Source organism: Drosophila teissieri, chromosome 3R (genome assembly GCF_016746235.2).
Source record: "Drosophila teissieri strain GT53w chromosome 3R, Prin_Dtei_1.1, whole genome shotgun sequence".
In the NCBI taxonomy this organism is placed as follows: domain Eukaryota; kingdom Metazoa; phylum Arthropoda; class Insecta; order Diptera; family Drosophilidae; genus Drosophila; species Drosophila teissieri.
Window position 1 is genome coordinate 14,810,952 of NC_053032.1, and position 15,559 is coordinate 14,826,510.

General features: G+C 45.1%; 2 non-coding genes across 2 annotated transcripts; one reads left to right on the forward strand and one right to left on the reverse strand.

The window, feature by feature from the left end:
* The first annotated feature begins 26 nt into the window (after positions 1-26).
* On the forward strand, positions 27-99 carry Trnaf-gaa. Its single transcript has one exon. It is a non-coding gene; the product is annotated as a tRNA-Phe (tRNA).
* A 216-nt stretch (positions 100-315) lies between these two features.
* Positions 316-388, reverse strand: Trnaf-gaa. Its single transcript has one exon. It is a non-coding gene; the product is annotated as a tRNA-Phe (tRNA).
* Between the last annotated feature and the right edge of the window lie 15,171 nt (positions 389-15,559).

The window sequence follows — 15,559 nt, forward strand, 5'->3', positions numbered from 1 at the left end:
GCTTTTAGCGCCACCCCTAACGTAGCGCCGAAATAGCTCAGTTGGGAGAGCGTTAGACTGAAGATCTAAAGGTCCCCGGTTCAATCCCGGGTTTCGGCAAAGCAACTTTTTTATTTTTAAGAACTTATTTTATCTTTTCATTATTTGAAATTATTGATCATTATTTTAAAGAAAGTAAAGTGTTTTTAAAAGTATATATTTTAGACAACTGTTAAAATAAATAATTTCTATAAATATTTTGAAATTTTATATATAACTTGGCTAATACAAATTTCTTTTCATGTACGAAATGCGAAAAATAAAAAAAAATCTATTTGCCGAAACCCGGGATTGAACCGGGGACCTTTAGATCTTCAGTCTAACGCTCTCCCAACTGAGCTATTTCGGCACCATGATGGCGTGGCCCCCAAGTGTCGTGTAGTCCGGCGGGCTATGCTCTGTCTCTTTTCCCCAATGGTCGCCGAGGGGCGTTTCTAATGGGGAGACTAAAAAACAAACAAACCAGCGGCTGTTAGACAATTATTAAGTAAATTGTTCTATATACATATTTAAAATATTAAAGTATATGCATTTGGGGTAATACGATTCATGCTCAATAAATATTTAAATAGAACTAAAAACCCATTTGCAAATGTCCCCTAAGACCATTGAAATGCATTTAAGTGTCCTTTAAATGCGGGATTTGGCCTTGTGCCTCTGCAGACCTCGTAGGGTCATTCATGTCCAGTGGCATGTGGCTGTCAATCAAGCGTTGTTCGCAAAATTAAACTAAGCCGGCGCAGCCAATGGACTGCCTGGCCAGCGGAACAATAGATAGCATGATGGTCAGGATGGCCAGGATGGCCAGGATGAAAGGTGCGGATTAAGCTGCACGATGGGCACGACGACTCAATCAAACAGCAGGATGATCGGCACAAGGTCGTGGAAAAGTGAAAAGGAAAATGCAAATCGCATTATTAACGCAGCCATTGACACATTGGACCTTGGCCAGGAAACACAGACAACTGAGGACCATTGTCCAGTTGACGGATACGGTCCATTCCCGTACGAAATAAAGCAAAAGTGTGACGAATGCGCGCCGTTGACAACAATTAGAATATAGAAAAGGTGATCGTCAGGTAGGAACACCTTCAAGTGGCCAAGCGACTTAAAACCCGGGAGCAGCCGTGGGGCGTGATGATAGATTCATCCCGGCAGCTGCAAGCCACAAACTAACATGCAAAGGATCTCGGCCGGATCTGGTATTGAATCCAATCTCGTTCCGGCGGTGTCCAACAACAGCTGCCAAGTGGAGGACGCGTGCTAGGCCATTACCACAAAAGACATTGACTCGCACTGAAAGGGAATCGAGTGGAGAGAAAGAGATTGCCCCGGACTACGCCCCAGAATATCGCATATCCGTTTGGCATAAAAAACCAAATGCTCCATGGCAACTGGCACGCACCACATGGCGCCCTCGGTGTCTTTTGCATACAATAAAAAGGGAAAACCCTAAGAAAAAACTGAGAGGCTCGGGTTTTTTCTACAATTTCATTGTATTTTTTTTTATTGAAAGTGAAAGATGGCAAGAGGCACCCTCAAATTGCAGCAGCCAGGAAGTGTGGCAGCCGCGAAAAAAACCTCAAGCCGGGAACAAGAGAGCCAAAAAAAAGTGAAAAGATCCTTTCGAATTTGCGGTCGGGGTGCCGATTGTCTATGGCGTAGGCTCAGGTTTTTTGTGAGGCTGCCTCCTATCAAGGAAATCATTCGTCGCTGCCTTTGTTACCCACGCTCACTGCGAGAAAAAGCGGAGCATATTGAAATAACCAAATTCCTGTTATAAATCACATCAATAATTTATATATGTATAATGATGATTTTGATGAAATGATTTATATATAATATGATATTAATGATACTAAGTATTAATACGTTCTTTGGCATGTTGTTTATTATTGCCTAGCACAAGTTCTTATTATACATAATAATTTAGTGATACAAATTCTTGGTCAATAGTACATTTTAAAGTTATTATTTGGTAGATTACTATATATACTATATAAATCATATATTAATAGCTCAAAAACCAATTCACGGTATTAAAATTTCACGTTCATTTGTCATCTGCTATAAGAATATTTTTCTCGGTGCACACTCAGATAAAACAGCAGTCTGTGATGATGTTTTGGTCCTCGTATTTGCAGCGTATGCTAAGCAAGTTCCACTGAGGGTGCGTCTGGAGGCCCTCCACTCTCGTTTTCGTTTAGAAAACCGGGGAGGGGCAGACTTAGTCCTATTCCGAAGTTGAGACCCTCGAGCAGATGCGCTTAGAATTTAGAAATATGCAAACTTGTATCAGGGCCGCAGCGATTTGGGAGCGTGGCAGGCGTCTTGCGAGCTGCGAACTGGAGCGCCCCGCACACCCGCACCACACATTACATGCGATGTCTGATGTCTGTAAGGGTTGCCCGCTAAGCACAGCGACTAAGTTGCCGTAAGGGGTGACATGTAAATTTTTGGTAGATTTGTAGTACGAATTCCTGTAAAAGGTACTAGGCTAGCAGCCATCGGCAGCCCAGCAACATTGTACGTCGACTTACAGAGACCCTGGCAATCTCAGCAATCGCGGTGTGGGGGGCCTTGAAAAGCAACCACCCCCGTGACGCTCGTTTACACTATGTAGCAATCTGATTTTTCGTTACAAAGTACTCACCTACACATTGATAAAAAAAGCTCGCAAGGGGTGGTACCTACAGTGGGCAAGAACGGAATATTTTCTTAGAATTAAATTGGAACTGAAGATAAAAAGTATAGCAATATTGCCTCTGTGCTAGCAAGATCATTTATTTTTAGATCCTTTTTATGTTGGCATGCCTTAGGAAATGTTCAATAATAATAGTTTGCTGATCCCAATCCACTGTGCCTCAATGCGCAGCGATAATCCTGCCCACTGAACATTCCCAGCACTTTCTCTCCACTCTCTTGGCGGCTGCGCAGATGGCGTGTCCTGCGATGGGGAATTTATCCTGTGGAATTTATCCACCTACTAGTCTGTGCTGCTTGCCCGCTACCAGAATCTACAATATTTCTTTTTCTCCATCGGAATGCGACGCCCACGCAAACGGTAATTTAGGCGCCAAGTTTGCCACGCGGCGTGTGCATTGATAATATATGCAGACGCTCCCTCACGTGGCAGGGACATAAAAATTTCTTATCATTATCGTAAGGGTAATAGGCAACCAAAGTTGGCCAGTAAGTCGGGGGCGTTAGTGTGAGTGGGCGAAGTGGGGACAAAAAAAAAATAATAAAGAACCAGCGAGAGATTTTCCGGCTCTACTACTGCCACTCATAACTTGTACTCGAGCTCAAAGACCAACATATTTTGTGTGCACTGCGCATGTCCTGGCAGGAATTAGATCCGCCTGTGGTGACTCCTGATTACTTGGTCCAAATCGACGCCGACAAGTTGACTGTTTTCGCATTTAAATGCCAGATTTATTACCCCAGAGCGAGAGACCTTCTAATGCCGCCTCTAAGCACGCTCTCGGCGGCATTTTCTTTTTCTAACATTTCTATGAGAAATATCTGTTGAACAGGCGGTGAGAATTTCCAGCTGAGGATTGGAATGCGGTGACTTTGGCTCGAGTGTTTCTGTGGCGACTGGGGCAACCGGGGCAACCGGGTCAACCGGGGCAACTGGAGTGTCTGGGGCCTTTGGTTCCTCCTGTTGGCCTGACAACGTGTGACGAAAATGGAAATTTTCTAATGGCCGCCCACGCGCCCGCCTTTTCGTTGCCGAAAATTGCCTTCCGGCTTTCACGGATCGAATCGGAGTTCTTGGCCTCTCTGCGACCCTGTTCGAATGGGCCAGAAGATTGATGACTTGACGTTTTAATGACGTGCTAAATGCCCATAAAAGTCAACGACAGGCTCTGGCATTTTATATTTTGGGCCGCTTCTCCATTTGACTGTGTTCCTTTTTTTTTGCCATCGTGCGGAACCGCACAGATTTTTTATCTGAAAACACATGTCTTTGGGCCTGCAAGCCTGCTCTTTTCAGCTCGAAAATATTTTTTTAAAGCCACTCAAAGCACCGCAGCACTCACACTCACACACATGGAACAAAGGTGGCCAGATAGGACTCATTTCCCCAGTACGATTTTTGCATGCATTCTCGTATGTTGCCTACTTCTGGGGGCTTAAGTGCCCCTCTTTATGGACTCAAGTTTATTGGTAAGCCACTTCACTCTAAGGTATGTATATTCATATAATATACACACACTCACTCGATTTTTATGGACTGCCTGTTGCGAACAGCTGGGCACCTGGTGGTATAAAGCCACAAGTTGGCACTTTAAGATGCGGCGCCATTTTGAAACTTTTGCTGGCATTTAAACCTTGGCTCACGCGGCGTATGCGCAACTCTCCACTCCGCCAACTTTCCGGGAGAAGTTTCCTGAGGGATTTCGCCTGCTTGATGGTTCCTGGACGCCTTGTGCCGCGCATGCAACGGATCAATAGCCCGGTCGGCCACGCCCGCCGAATGGAATGTGCGATATACAGACGGATATCGGGGATTCTCGATGCCAGAAGGGCCAAGCATGCCAAACATGCCACACATGCGGAACTGATGCATTTTCATTTACCAGGCGATCAGGGTTGCGAAACCGGAAGTGAATTCCTAAGCTCACTTCCGCCCCAACTGGCACATTCCAGCACCGGCCTGCGCATCCTGATACCCTGGCATTCAGGCGTCCTAAATGTCGCCCTGGCCAATGTTGCCATGGGGCCTTGGCCATGGGCTCCAAATGTGGCAACAAAAGTAACATAAATAAACCATGTTTGTGAGTGCCAACGAAATATTTCGCATTTTTTCGGCAACCCTTTGAGCCAGATTTTTCGGTGAGCGTCATCGGATCGGAATGCGTTGCTGACACCTTTCGGTGGCATCTGCTGGCCTAATGACGGTATTCCTTCGCCGGCTCCAAAAATTCTTTCGACTTTCGCCCGGGTGCCGCCGGGAAAAGTGGAAATGTGGATACGTGTGGCATGCCGTCCACCTATTGGCCTATTCTCAGCGCCCGACTCTCGACGGCAGCGAGGGTTACTTTCACTTACTGTGACTGCCGATTTGCGACCCTTAGCTTTTTCTGCTTTGGGGTAGTTTACACGCTCGATTGTATGCTATAGATATACATACATATGGGGGCATTGAGAAAAAACGCCAAACTCGTTTGGGGGTGGGGCTGCTTAGATATTTTTTTCGCCGATGGTTTGGGCAGCTTCTTAGTTCTGCTTAGACGCCTCACATGTGTAGTTTTCGAATGCCAAGAGCGCAGGACACTTTCGCTTTCCACACACATGTGAGAGAGGGCCGGAGAGAGGGTTTTTCCCAACTATTTTCCAGTAGTGAAAGCCAACTGAGATAGTTGCTCGTCCTCCTGGGAAATGCTGTTGGCCTGATAACCTGGTATGGTAATACTGTTAGTTTTGAAACACTATAGTTTCGTAGTTTTAGTTATAACAGTAATCGCCACCCCCAACCCACCGGACACATGTGTGTGAGTGTAGTTTTATCTAACGACACGGGGATTTAACCGGAATTCCACCCCAATTGCTGTTCGCCTTGTTGGAATATACGAAAAAATCCATTATTATGAGCGCCAACTCCTGCCGCAGGAGTCGATTGGCTCCTGTCGCGCACCTGTCGCCGTTGTCGTTGCCAAAGATTGCATAATTTACCTGGCCCCAACAGGCAACCAGGAAACGTAGCCGCACACTCCCATATTCTGGCTCCACCCGCAGGTGTCACACGACAAAAAAACCTGCTAAATACAGCGAGCCATTGAGAAAGGTGAAAATCCTAATAACTTTTGGGCTGGCCCATTGCCTAGGGTTGCGTTCGCGTTAGAAAATTCTAAGCGAGAATTTCATTATTAGAAGCTATCCGGCGCCGAGGACTTCCAGCAGGCGTTGGTATGCATTAGCACAGTTAGATGTTGGGGTACGCCAGCTATGCGCATGACACATAACACCGGCTAAAAACCCCCCATGACCGACCAACCGCCACCCACCACCCACTTAGCTAAACCAACCACCCACCACCCACGAATCTCAAACATCCGAGTGGCAAAGGGACAGAGATGTACATACATGCTGCACCAGCAGAAATACTTGTAATTAAATTATTAAGACGATGTTTTAAATGTAAACAACTATTTAAGAATTAACGTACTCAAATAAGGATTAATGATGATAAAGTTATAATAAATATTTAAATTTCTCCCTAACTTAAAGTAGGGTTCTTCCCACTCTGCACACTGTTATTAATTAATTAAACTAACTAAAATACTAATATTTTAGATAAATAATGTAAAACAGAATAGAATTATTAGAATCAAAATAATATAAATTACGTAACTTATTTTCTGGCAGTGATCTTTTAGAGCGCCAAATCGCTTAGGGTAAATAATATTAAACAAAGCGAAAAAATATACGAAAAATCCGAGTCATACACACATAAAAACACCGGCGGTGGCCACCGCCTGCTCCGCTGGGGGAGCAGCATTCCGGTGTCCTGTTCCTGGCGGCTGGCAGCCTGTTAGAAATGAATTTCTGGAGCTTTGAAGATTATGGACTCACTCGGGAGACGCTTTGATGTCGTACCGTTGAGCATGCTCAAGTCGGCGCTCCCGGCCTTAATTGGTTAAAGAGGATCAAAGCGGGCTTCAAGTGGCTGGCAGGGCCAAAACGCCCGGCGGACGAGTGGCGCACAAGTTGCATTTAAAGGATACGCCATCAGGCGAGCAGCAAGTCCGAGCTGGCGGATGTCAATTGGGTCAATACGGGGCACATTCGAAAGGCCAAGAGCGATGGGGAAAAATAACAAAAACCAAATAACGTAACCAAAGAGGAGGGAAAATAAAATTGATAAAACGCCATAAATAAATTGCTGGTCAGTTAAGCACACACAAAAACACATGGAATGTTGCATGTGGCTTACAGCCAATCCTGTAACTGTAACTGTAGCAGTAGCTGTAGCTGTATCCGTGTCCTGCGATATAGCTGTGTGTGAGTGCGGGTGTGAGTGCCCTGTATCTGGCAGATACATGTGCCTAGGCATGTATATCTGTGGCATGTATTTAATGAACTGGCAACTGGCAACGGGCAACTGGCAACTGGCAACCGGCAACATGTGTAGCATATTATTTACACAATTTAATGTATTTAAATGCAATACTTTGCGAGACCCCCGCCTACGCCCCTGCAACCATGCCCCTGCGACCCGCACACTTGCAGCGCGACAAGGGGTCGCTACCAACACCAGTGCACTGATGTAAGTATATGAAATGTGAATAGGTTCGCAGGATGTGAGCACAAGTGCCGCAGTGGAGTTTCGCCAGGGGTGTGGTCCTTTCGGGGGGTTCAGGGGCACAGGGAGTTGGGTGGTTGAGGGGGCGCAGGGGTTCAGGGCTTCAGAGGGTAGCAGCTATCATCATCATCGTCATCGTCGCCGGCAGCGAGAATCAAAGGAGGGGTCGAGCCACCCCATGTCGACACATTCGCCCCTGCTGTTCCACATTGTTTTGGCCCGTGTCTGTCTGAGTGTGTGCGCCCTGTACAGGCCCCACTTTGGATTTTTTCTCGCTTTTTGCTTTGTGTATTTGGCTGGGGTACACATATTTATGTGTAGTACATATGTTTAGATTTGTTATTCATGCCATGTAATGGAGACAGCCCAGCTCTCTATCTCCCCGCCCACCCTATGTGTAAATGGCATTATGTGCTCCGTACATGGATGGGCCTCTGGATTACACCACCGGGCCCTAAGCCCAAATGTCCTCCTATGTAACCGGCTTGCGTGTTTGCCTTCGCAGGAGCAGCGCTTCCACAGACACTCATTGTCCTGCTGGGCGCCTTCTGGATGTGGCCAAAAAGAATGGGACTCTAAAATATGGCAAGTCGTGCCAATGTGACCACGTTGCCAGCTCATAAGTTGGTTGGTCAGCTATATAGTTTTTACAAATGGTTGGAAGTTCTTAAAAGTATAGGGTAAGCAGACATACAATACATACAATGTGTTGGTAATCATGATTGGAGAATAGTAGAGTAATCATGAGAAATTATGTCTTATTTTATAATTTGAAGTACAAATGAGCGGAGCCTACTATTGATAGGACCTACTAGATTCTTTATCCAATGCAAAGTGTATCAGAAAAGCACTCGATTAAAGCCATCTCCCGCGTTTGCTCCCTTGCAATGGAACTCCCGCCAGTGGCCCAAATCGTTTGAGCCAAATGCACAGGCTTTCACTTTCGTTTCGTTTGCTCGCCGGCATCAATAATAAAGCCATTTGGCTGCTAAGCGTTCCGCTAAATGTTTGCCATAAAGCGGCGCCAGCGTCATAAAACCCAGCCAGATACCAACTAGAATCGAGGGACCAGTAACTCAGCCACAGGGGGAACTGCAGGGCATTGGGGCTCGAGGGGATTGCGAATCAAGGTGGTATTTAGGTGGTATTCGTATCGTGGTGAGGAGCAAGTTCAAAAACCCCACGATCCGACGACTCGACTATCATTGTGTTGAGTGCTGCTGTATCTGGGTTTATTGTACTTTAAGCGTGCAGAGCAGCCAGCAGCTCTAATTGCGGCTCGGTGTGCGTGAGTTGGTAAGGGTATGGGTATCTGGGCGATAGTGTATATATATAACTAAGTATCTGGCAGATACTCGCCCGTGAGGTGGCATGATGTGCCCGTGATGTCTAGGAAAATGCATCGCCACAATGTCCACCGCAGCTCTAATTGTTTGTCGTGCAAGTACTCATACTCGTACTCGTACTCATATTCGTACTCGTACTCACACTCATAGTCGGCCGGAACTGGTGTGTGTGCACTGCGTACATCTCGTTCATGTTTGCCATAATTTTTTGACGCTTGAGTTAAATTTCAAAACATCAACGTCTGCGTTCCAGCTCACAGCACTCTCCGTTTCCATAAGTTTTGGGCAGGGTAAAATGGGTATACAGGGTTTGTGAGAAGAGTTGCACTGATATTTAAATCTAAAGATTTGAAATTCCATTACATTTAAAAGGAATTTACTAAAATAAATTCATACAAATTTGTGGATTACAGTTAAAAGAAATATAATACCAAAAGAAGCAGATAACTTCCTTTTTCATGTTATATTACTGGAATGCAATTATTATTTTTATTGCATTTTGAAGATATGTACTAAAACCAACATTTTAATTGTCTAAATTTAAATATTTATGTAATATTTTGTAGTGACTTGTTATTTACCATTTTTCAAGTCTCCATTTTGTAGGTTTCAACCGTTGCAGGGTATGTAATAGTCGTGCCCCCGCCAAATATCATCCGCACTTGCTGCGATTGTTAATGAGGAAGGAAATCGCTCTAATTGGATGTCAACAAACATATTAAACGCGAGCCGCGAACGTCTGTGATACGAGTGTATTATTGCATTTGCTTTCCCGGAGCGGCGGCCACTCGAAACTCGCGATTTTCCCCCGCGGAAAGCCCCTTTCGAGAGCTCCCCCAGATTACCCAGTACCGATTGTGTGGGCAGTCAGTCAGTTTCCGGAAACTTTTTCGCGATAAGTTAATTGTATCTGTCGTCTGCAGCCGCTGCCGCTGCCGCGAATTGCTCGCAAAATACAAGGTTTAATTGAGGGAAATTGAGACTGCAATCGCGGCTCAAGCCGTAGCCAAAAGGCCACTTATTGATATATCCGGACTCGCAAACAAGTTGCAGATGGCGGCAAGATCCACCGAGCACCGAGGATCCGGAGAATCGGGTAGGGGAAATCACATTTCTCTGCGAGTTCATTCAACCTCGCCCCAGTGAACTTAGCTGAGGTTATTTTTACTTCCAAGCAGCAGCCTCCTCCGGAATCCCCCGTCTCCTCCTTCATCCTCCACCCCTCTTCCTCCGCCAGCAAGAGCCACCTAGGCCAGGCCAACTGGTCGTCGCAGCCAGAGCAAGAGCAACTGGTCTGGTCTGTTGCTCTGCTCGGGCGAAACTTGGCTGGTTGGCTGGAGACCAAGTCCCCGATCTCCGGTCTCCCGAGGCACCACAGATTTATAGGGCCCGCGGATGATGCACTGAGCCAAATAGCCACAAAGAAAGAAATACACCCGAATTTTTAAGTTTAAAATGGACACTTAGAACTCCAAAGATTATACGCACTAATTCGCTACTAACAGAAACTTTTATTTAACTAAGAGTTTTAAGGTATAGTTACCATTAAAATAGGGGGCAACTACCAATCGCAATGCCAATAGTGCAACGCCACGTAAATTTATTTGGACCGCCATAACATCATTTTATAAGATCATGTTAAGTGCCTTATAAGCAAGATTCAGCAAGTCGGTGAAAATTTGTTATTTATTTATTTCATGCGTGAATGGACACAGGCTTAAAATAAAGATCTATTCATCAGCTTGTCCCAGAAACACATGCAACAGACTTGGGGCAAAATCACCATTAAATCAACAACAAATCAAAATTAAATCCACCATGCTCCTGATTTCTGTGACCTGCACGCTTTCGCAGGTGCCCACCGACTCTGCTTTTTTCTCAGTGTATGAGGCCTTTGCTCATTTTATGTTTTGCTTGACTGCAGTTTCTGGTTGCTGCTGCTGTTGTTGGTGTTGCATGTTGCATGTGCCGCTGGCTGCTTTGCTTCCTTATTGGGTGAAAATCGCGTCGATGCCACGGGGAAGTCAGTTTTGATTGCCAACAGATTGATTTGTCATTTGTTTTGTGTTTTGATCGCTATTCCCCCTCCTGCTATCGCCACCCCCTTCAGAAGGTTACCGCCCTCGGGCTTTCGTAATCCGAAAGATTTTCCATTCAAGAGGCGGCGTCTTTGCTATGCGTGCAATGCGATGCATTGATCTAATGGCCATTGACAGGCGCAACTGATAAATTATGAAATCAATAACAGAGCTGTAATAAGAGCGCGGACAAGGTTCATAGTTAGCATGCATAAGATACGCGCACGCACTCTCCATCTCCGTCTCCATCTCCGTCTCCATCTCCGTCTCCATCTGTATCTCCATTTTCAGCCACCAGTTACTCGGATACTCGGATACCCGGCTGCCCAGATACTCGAATGACCGATACACTCGAACACTCGACCACCCGTTTATCAACAAACTGCACGATAATTGCAATTACAATCGCAGTCCTCCGCCGATTGTCGCATATGCAAATCGATGCGGAATTTCCATAGAACTCGGAAATTTCCATTCTGACGGCGCTGCGTTTGAATGATAGCTCACAATCATGGGCAGCTTTTTCATTTTCCGCTCTAAAAGAAGGCTTAACTGTTTGGGAGGTGGCAGACCAAACTATGTATTATAAATATCGAAAGAAAATTATCATCTTTACTTGAGAATGAAATACGAATATTATTCGCCTTAGTTAAATATATCTAGCCACCTAAGGCTTCAGTAAGAAAATGTTTCAAGTTCGCACATTTGTTTCTGAAAAGTGCCAAAATCTTGTGAAAGTCCAAGTATAGAGTCTTCGTTTATCCAAAGTTCTGATTTTGCCAGGGTATACCCAATTTCCATGGACCCAACTAGACTTTCTTTACCCGTGTTTTTTTCCTAATGCCGGGCTCTGTTTTCATAAATAATTTTGCGTAAGCTGCGCCAACACACGGTGAAAGATGCCAAGACTGCTTACGTGCCAGCGAGCAGCATTCAGTGGTGGCATCCATATCCACATCCACATCCACATCCACAGCGAGATGCCCAGATACCGAGGTACTGAGATACTCGGCTGCTCGATTGCTCGGGAGGAGTATCTGCAAGATACGCGGCCGATGCGCAAGCAGGCCAATGACCGTTTGACCGCTGTGTAATGATCGACAGTCCGTATATGCAGTATATGCAGTATCTGCGGTATATGCTGCATACACTATATGAGATAGATACCATATGCAGATTCTTATGCACCGCACGCAGATTTTCCGTTCATATTGGTGCCATTAACGGAGAACGACCCGCGCAGCCGGCGGGCGACTTACCTAATATCCTTTCATTGAGATTTCAGTTTGGGCAATTGCCGTTGGCCGAAAGCAAGAGACAAGCGAGTGAAGTAGCCAAGGGATGCCGGATTTGCATTCTGCGTCACTGCGTCAGTGCGTCTGTTATGAGCCGATCTATAGGTCTCGGATTTAGCATATTCAATTCCCCACGCCGACTCTTTAACATATTTGCCAGTCATTACAAGCGAAATGCGGGGAATGGGAGCCAATCCGAGTCCGAATCCGAATCCGAATCCGCTCCAATCCAATCCAATTCGGTGGCTGAGCTGTCTGTTAGGTGTTTGGAAATCGAGGAAAAGTTCCATCACAGTCACGTTTACTTGATTTAATTCGTTGACCAAATCTGGAGTAAAAGTTCACATCGTAATTTATACTGGTTCCGGCGGGCACGTGGATCACAACAGTCGTTGTTCTGGTCAGGATTCTTGAAAGCGAGGACTACCAAATGGTATAGCTGCCATAGTATATTGTAAATACAAATTTAGGTTTTGCGGTATAATAAGCAAATCGCAGAGGCACAAGTAAATTAATATCGACGGAATTTCATACTGAAAATATGTTAGCATTAGTAATCGGTCGCATCTTGGCTTTCCAAGAAACGATTACCGCTACCAATTTTCTGGCCAATTTGGGTCAAGTGGACCAAGTGCTTGCCGTTACCTTCTGGCCAATCTAGAGTGTCAAGCGACTTAAGCGACTTAGGCGGGTTGGCCAGGCCAATAGAGAAGTTACCGCTTAGCATTTGCTAGCCGAGCAAGTTTTGGGCCAAAAGCACGAGTGTTCAAACTGTCAACGCGGCAGCAACTAACAACAGCAACAATAACAAGTTTCTGCCATTGCAATGGCAATTTATGAATAGCAAACCAAATCGAAAAAAAATCACAAAACTGCAACATTGCATGGCCAAGTCCAAGAGCAAGAAAAGTCAGCGGAAAAGACTGTTAAATGTGCACAAGCCGAAATAAACAACGAACATTGACCCAAATTTTTAAAAAATCTCCAAGACCGTTTGGAGGTTTTCCTCGACGTCTGGGCCCCTTGGCAAACATTGCATAAGTCGGCTCAAAAGAAAACCCATGAAAACCGCAGCAGCCGTCCTGGGCTCCCTGAAAAACATATTAAATTGATCGAATTACAAGGCAAATGCGGCAGGGAAAGTGCTCGAGGGGGAAAACTCACCGACTGACAGTTGTGCCAACAAATGTTGGATGTGGCACGTGGCGCATTTTGGGAAAACAAAAGGTGCAAAACGGAAAGGGAAACTCGGGCCCAAACGATGCATAACGAAATTCGTTAATAAAAAAGCAAAAAACCATTTGGAAAGTGAAAACCCAGAAGCGGAAGCGCCAAATGCAGCGAGGATGATGCGCATCCGGTGCATCACTTAAAAAGGTGAATTTCGCTCTTGGGGATCCCGATCCCACGCCAGGTAAATCAAACAAGCTAACGGCAAAAACTCCAAGCTGAATGACCCAGGGAGCATTAGGTTAATGGACCCCTAAGAGTTTTCACTACAGCTGTGGCTCCCCGTCTTCAAGTTACTAAGACATTTCATATTAGCAAAAAAAAGTAGATTATTTAACAAAAAGAATACAACTTCACAGTGATAAATCCCAAGTCCATGATTCTCTTTTTAAGGCAATAAATTGTGGACAGGAGAGAGGAGCTAGGCATGATGTAAGTACTTCTGATTTACTAGTATTCAAATAATGAAATAATACAATTCTTTCGCACTTTAAATCTTCATAATGATTTATTTATTCATCTGGATTTGAAGCCCAATTGAATCTCATTCAATACGATATGCTTTCATCTGATCAATCTGATTTCAAGGTCTCAATTCAGTTCAATTCAAGGGGTTATGTCCCTCATTTCTTCTCGAACCCGTGCCAAAGGGTGTGGCGATCATCTTACAGGCGACGAAGATCTTCCCATCTCCGGGATGGAATCCTTGATTCCGGCCCGTGCCAAAGGGTTGCAACCCCCGCTCGTGCCAGCAGCCGTCCTTCAGTCGAATATTCGAATATTTTTTTTAGTGTGCCGGAAGTGGCCCTTCTAGTTGTGAGTTTTTTACGTCGTTGTAATAAAACGAAAGGATTTATATTTCCTATTGTGCGGCAGATGACACACCTTGTAATCCTCGCCTGCTGCTGTTGGCCTCACCAGCTGACTTGGACGACGAGCAAATTTGGGTTTAAAAATATGTGAAAGATCGAGAAATTCTGCAACACCTCGGCGCAGTATCTCATTATTACTTTGTGTCGCATCCCAGTGGCCTTTGTGAGTGGACCTGCCTCCGGTGTCGCATTTCGCGGAAGCACCCGTCGGTTCGATGGGTTCGGTGGGTCGTCCAGAACCGACACCGACTGACTGCTGACTCATGCCGAGCGTTTATCCTTTTTATGAGTCGGCAGTTGCGGCCTAAGCCTTTTGAGCCTTCAGTCTTGAGTCTTGAGCCTTGGAGTTGGAGTTGGCCCGGCTTAGGCTACCACAAATGTCACGTAAAGTGGGCAGTGGCCGTCGCGCCGCCGGCTCAAAGACCATTAATTTGGGACTTATGGCACATAAGGATATTAGCATTTTGGCAAGGATCCTCGGCTTGTCATCTCTGTTTGACCAAGCGGCGACAGCCACAATCTTGGGTTAACATCTATATTCCCTCATTTGCACTTGGGAAAGTACATTAATGGATATTTGCACGGTGGGTTTACTCCCTTCCTTGGACCTGTGACCAACAAAATTGTATTCGTTTTTTCCTGCTGTGTTACAAAGAACGTCAAATTTACACTATTATAATGTAATATGTTTCTAAAAAAACATTTTACGGTCGAACAAATCAGTAAGGTTATAAATTGGGCTCTTTATAAAGTTAGAACTTAGAAAGGGTGTATTGCAACTATCTTTTGGTGTTCAAAGGTTTATTCCCAGCTTATTTATTCAAAGCAGATTCATGTGAATTAAAGTGAGTTTCGAAAATATTAACCTCAATAAAGAACAAGGTTAGAAAACATATTGAGAAAATGTTCTAAGCAAATATTACAGAAGTTTTTTCTGCACTGTTGCATAATCTCTGTACCTTTCGAAATTCCTAAATATATTTATCAATTAAAAAATCAATGTCCCACTTTTCCTTGGAACCCTTCCTTTATTAGCACTTTGAACACAATTTTTTCGAGTGCACTTTGCCTGGACTATACTAAATTTGGCCATAAGATAGACCCTAATTAGCTGCGGGTCTTAAAAGAAGGTGGAGTCTGCTGCCTCAGGATCGCAGTCTGAGAATTCAAGGACCAATGGAATTCCAGGATGGTTCCTACCTGAGCTCCTCCAACACACACACACACACACACACCCACGGCTCTCGCACACACTCGCACTCACCTGGACGTGTGAGCAGAACGAGGGCACTCGATCAGAAACAGCTGTTTCGTGAATGAAATCCAGGTGGGTGCGAGCAGACCGAGAGAGAGAGCGAGCGAGAGCGGAGAGAGCGAAAGCGAGAAG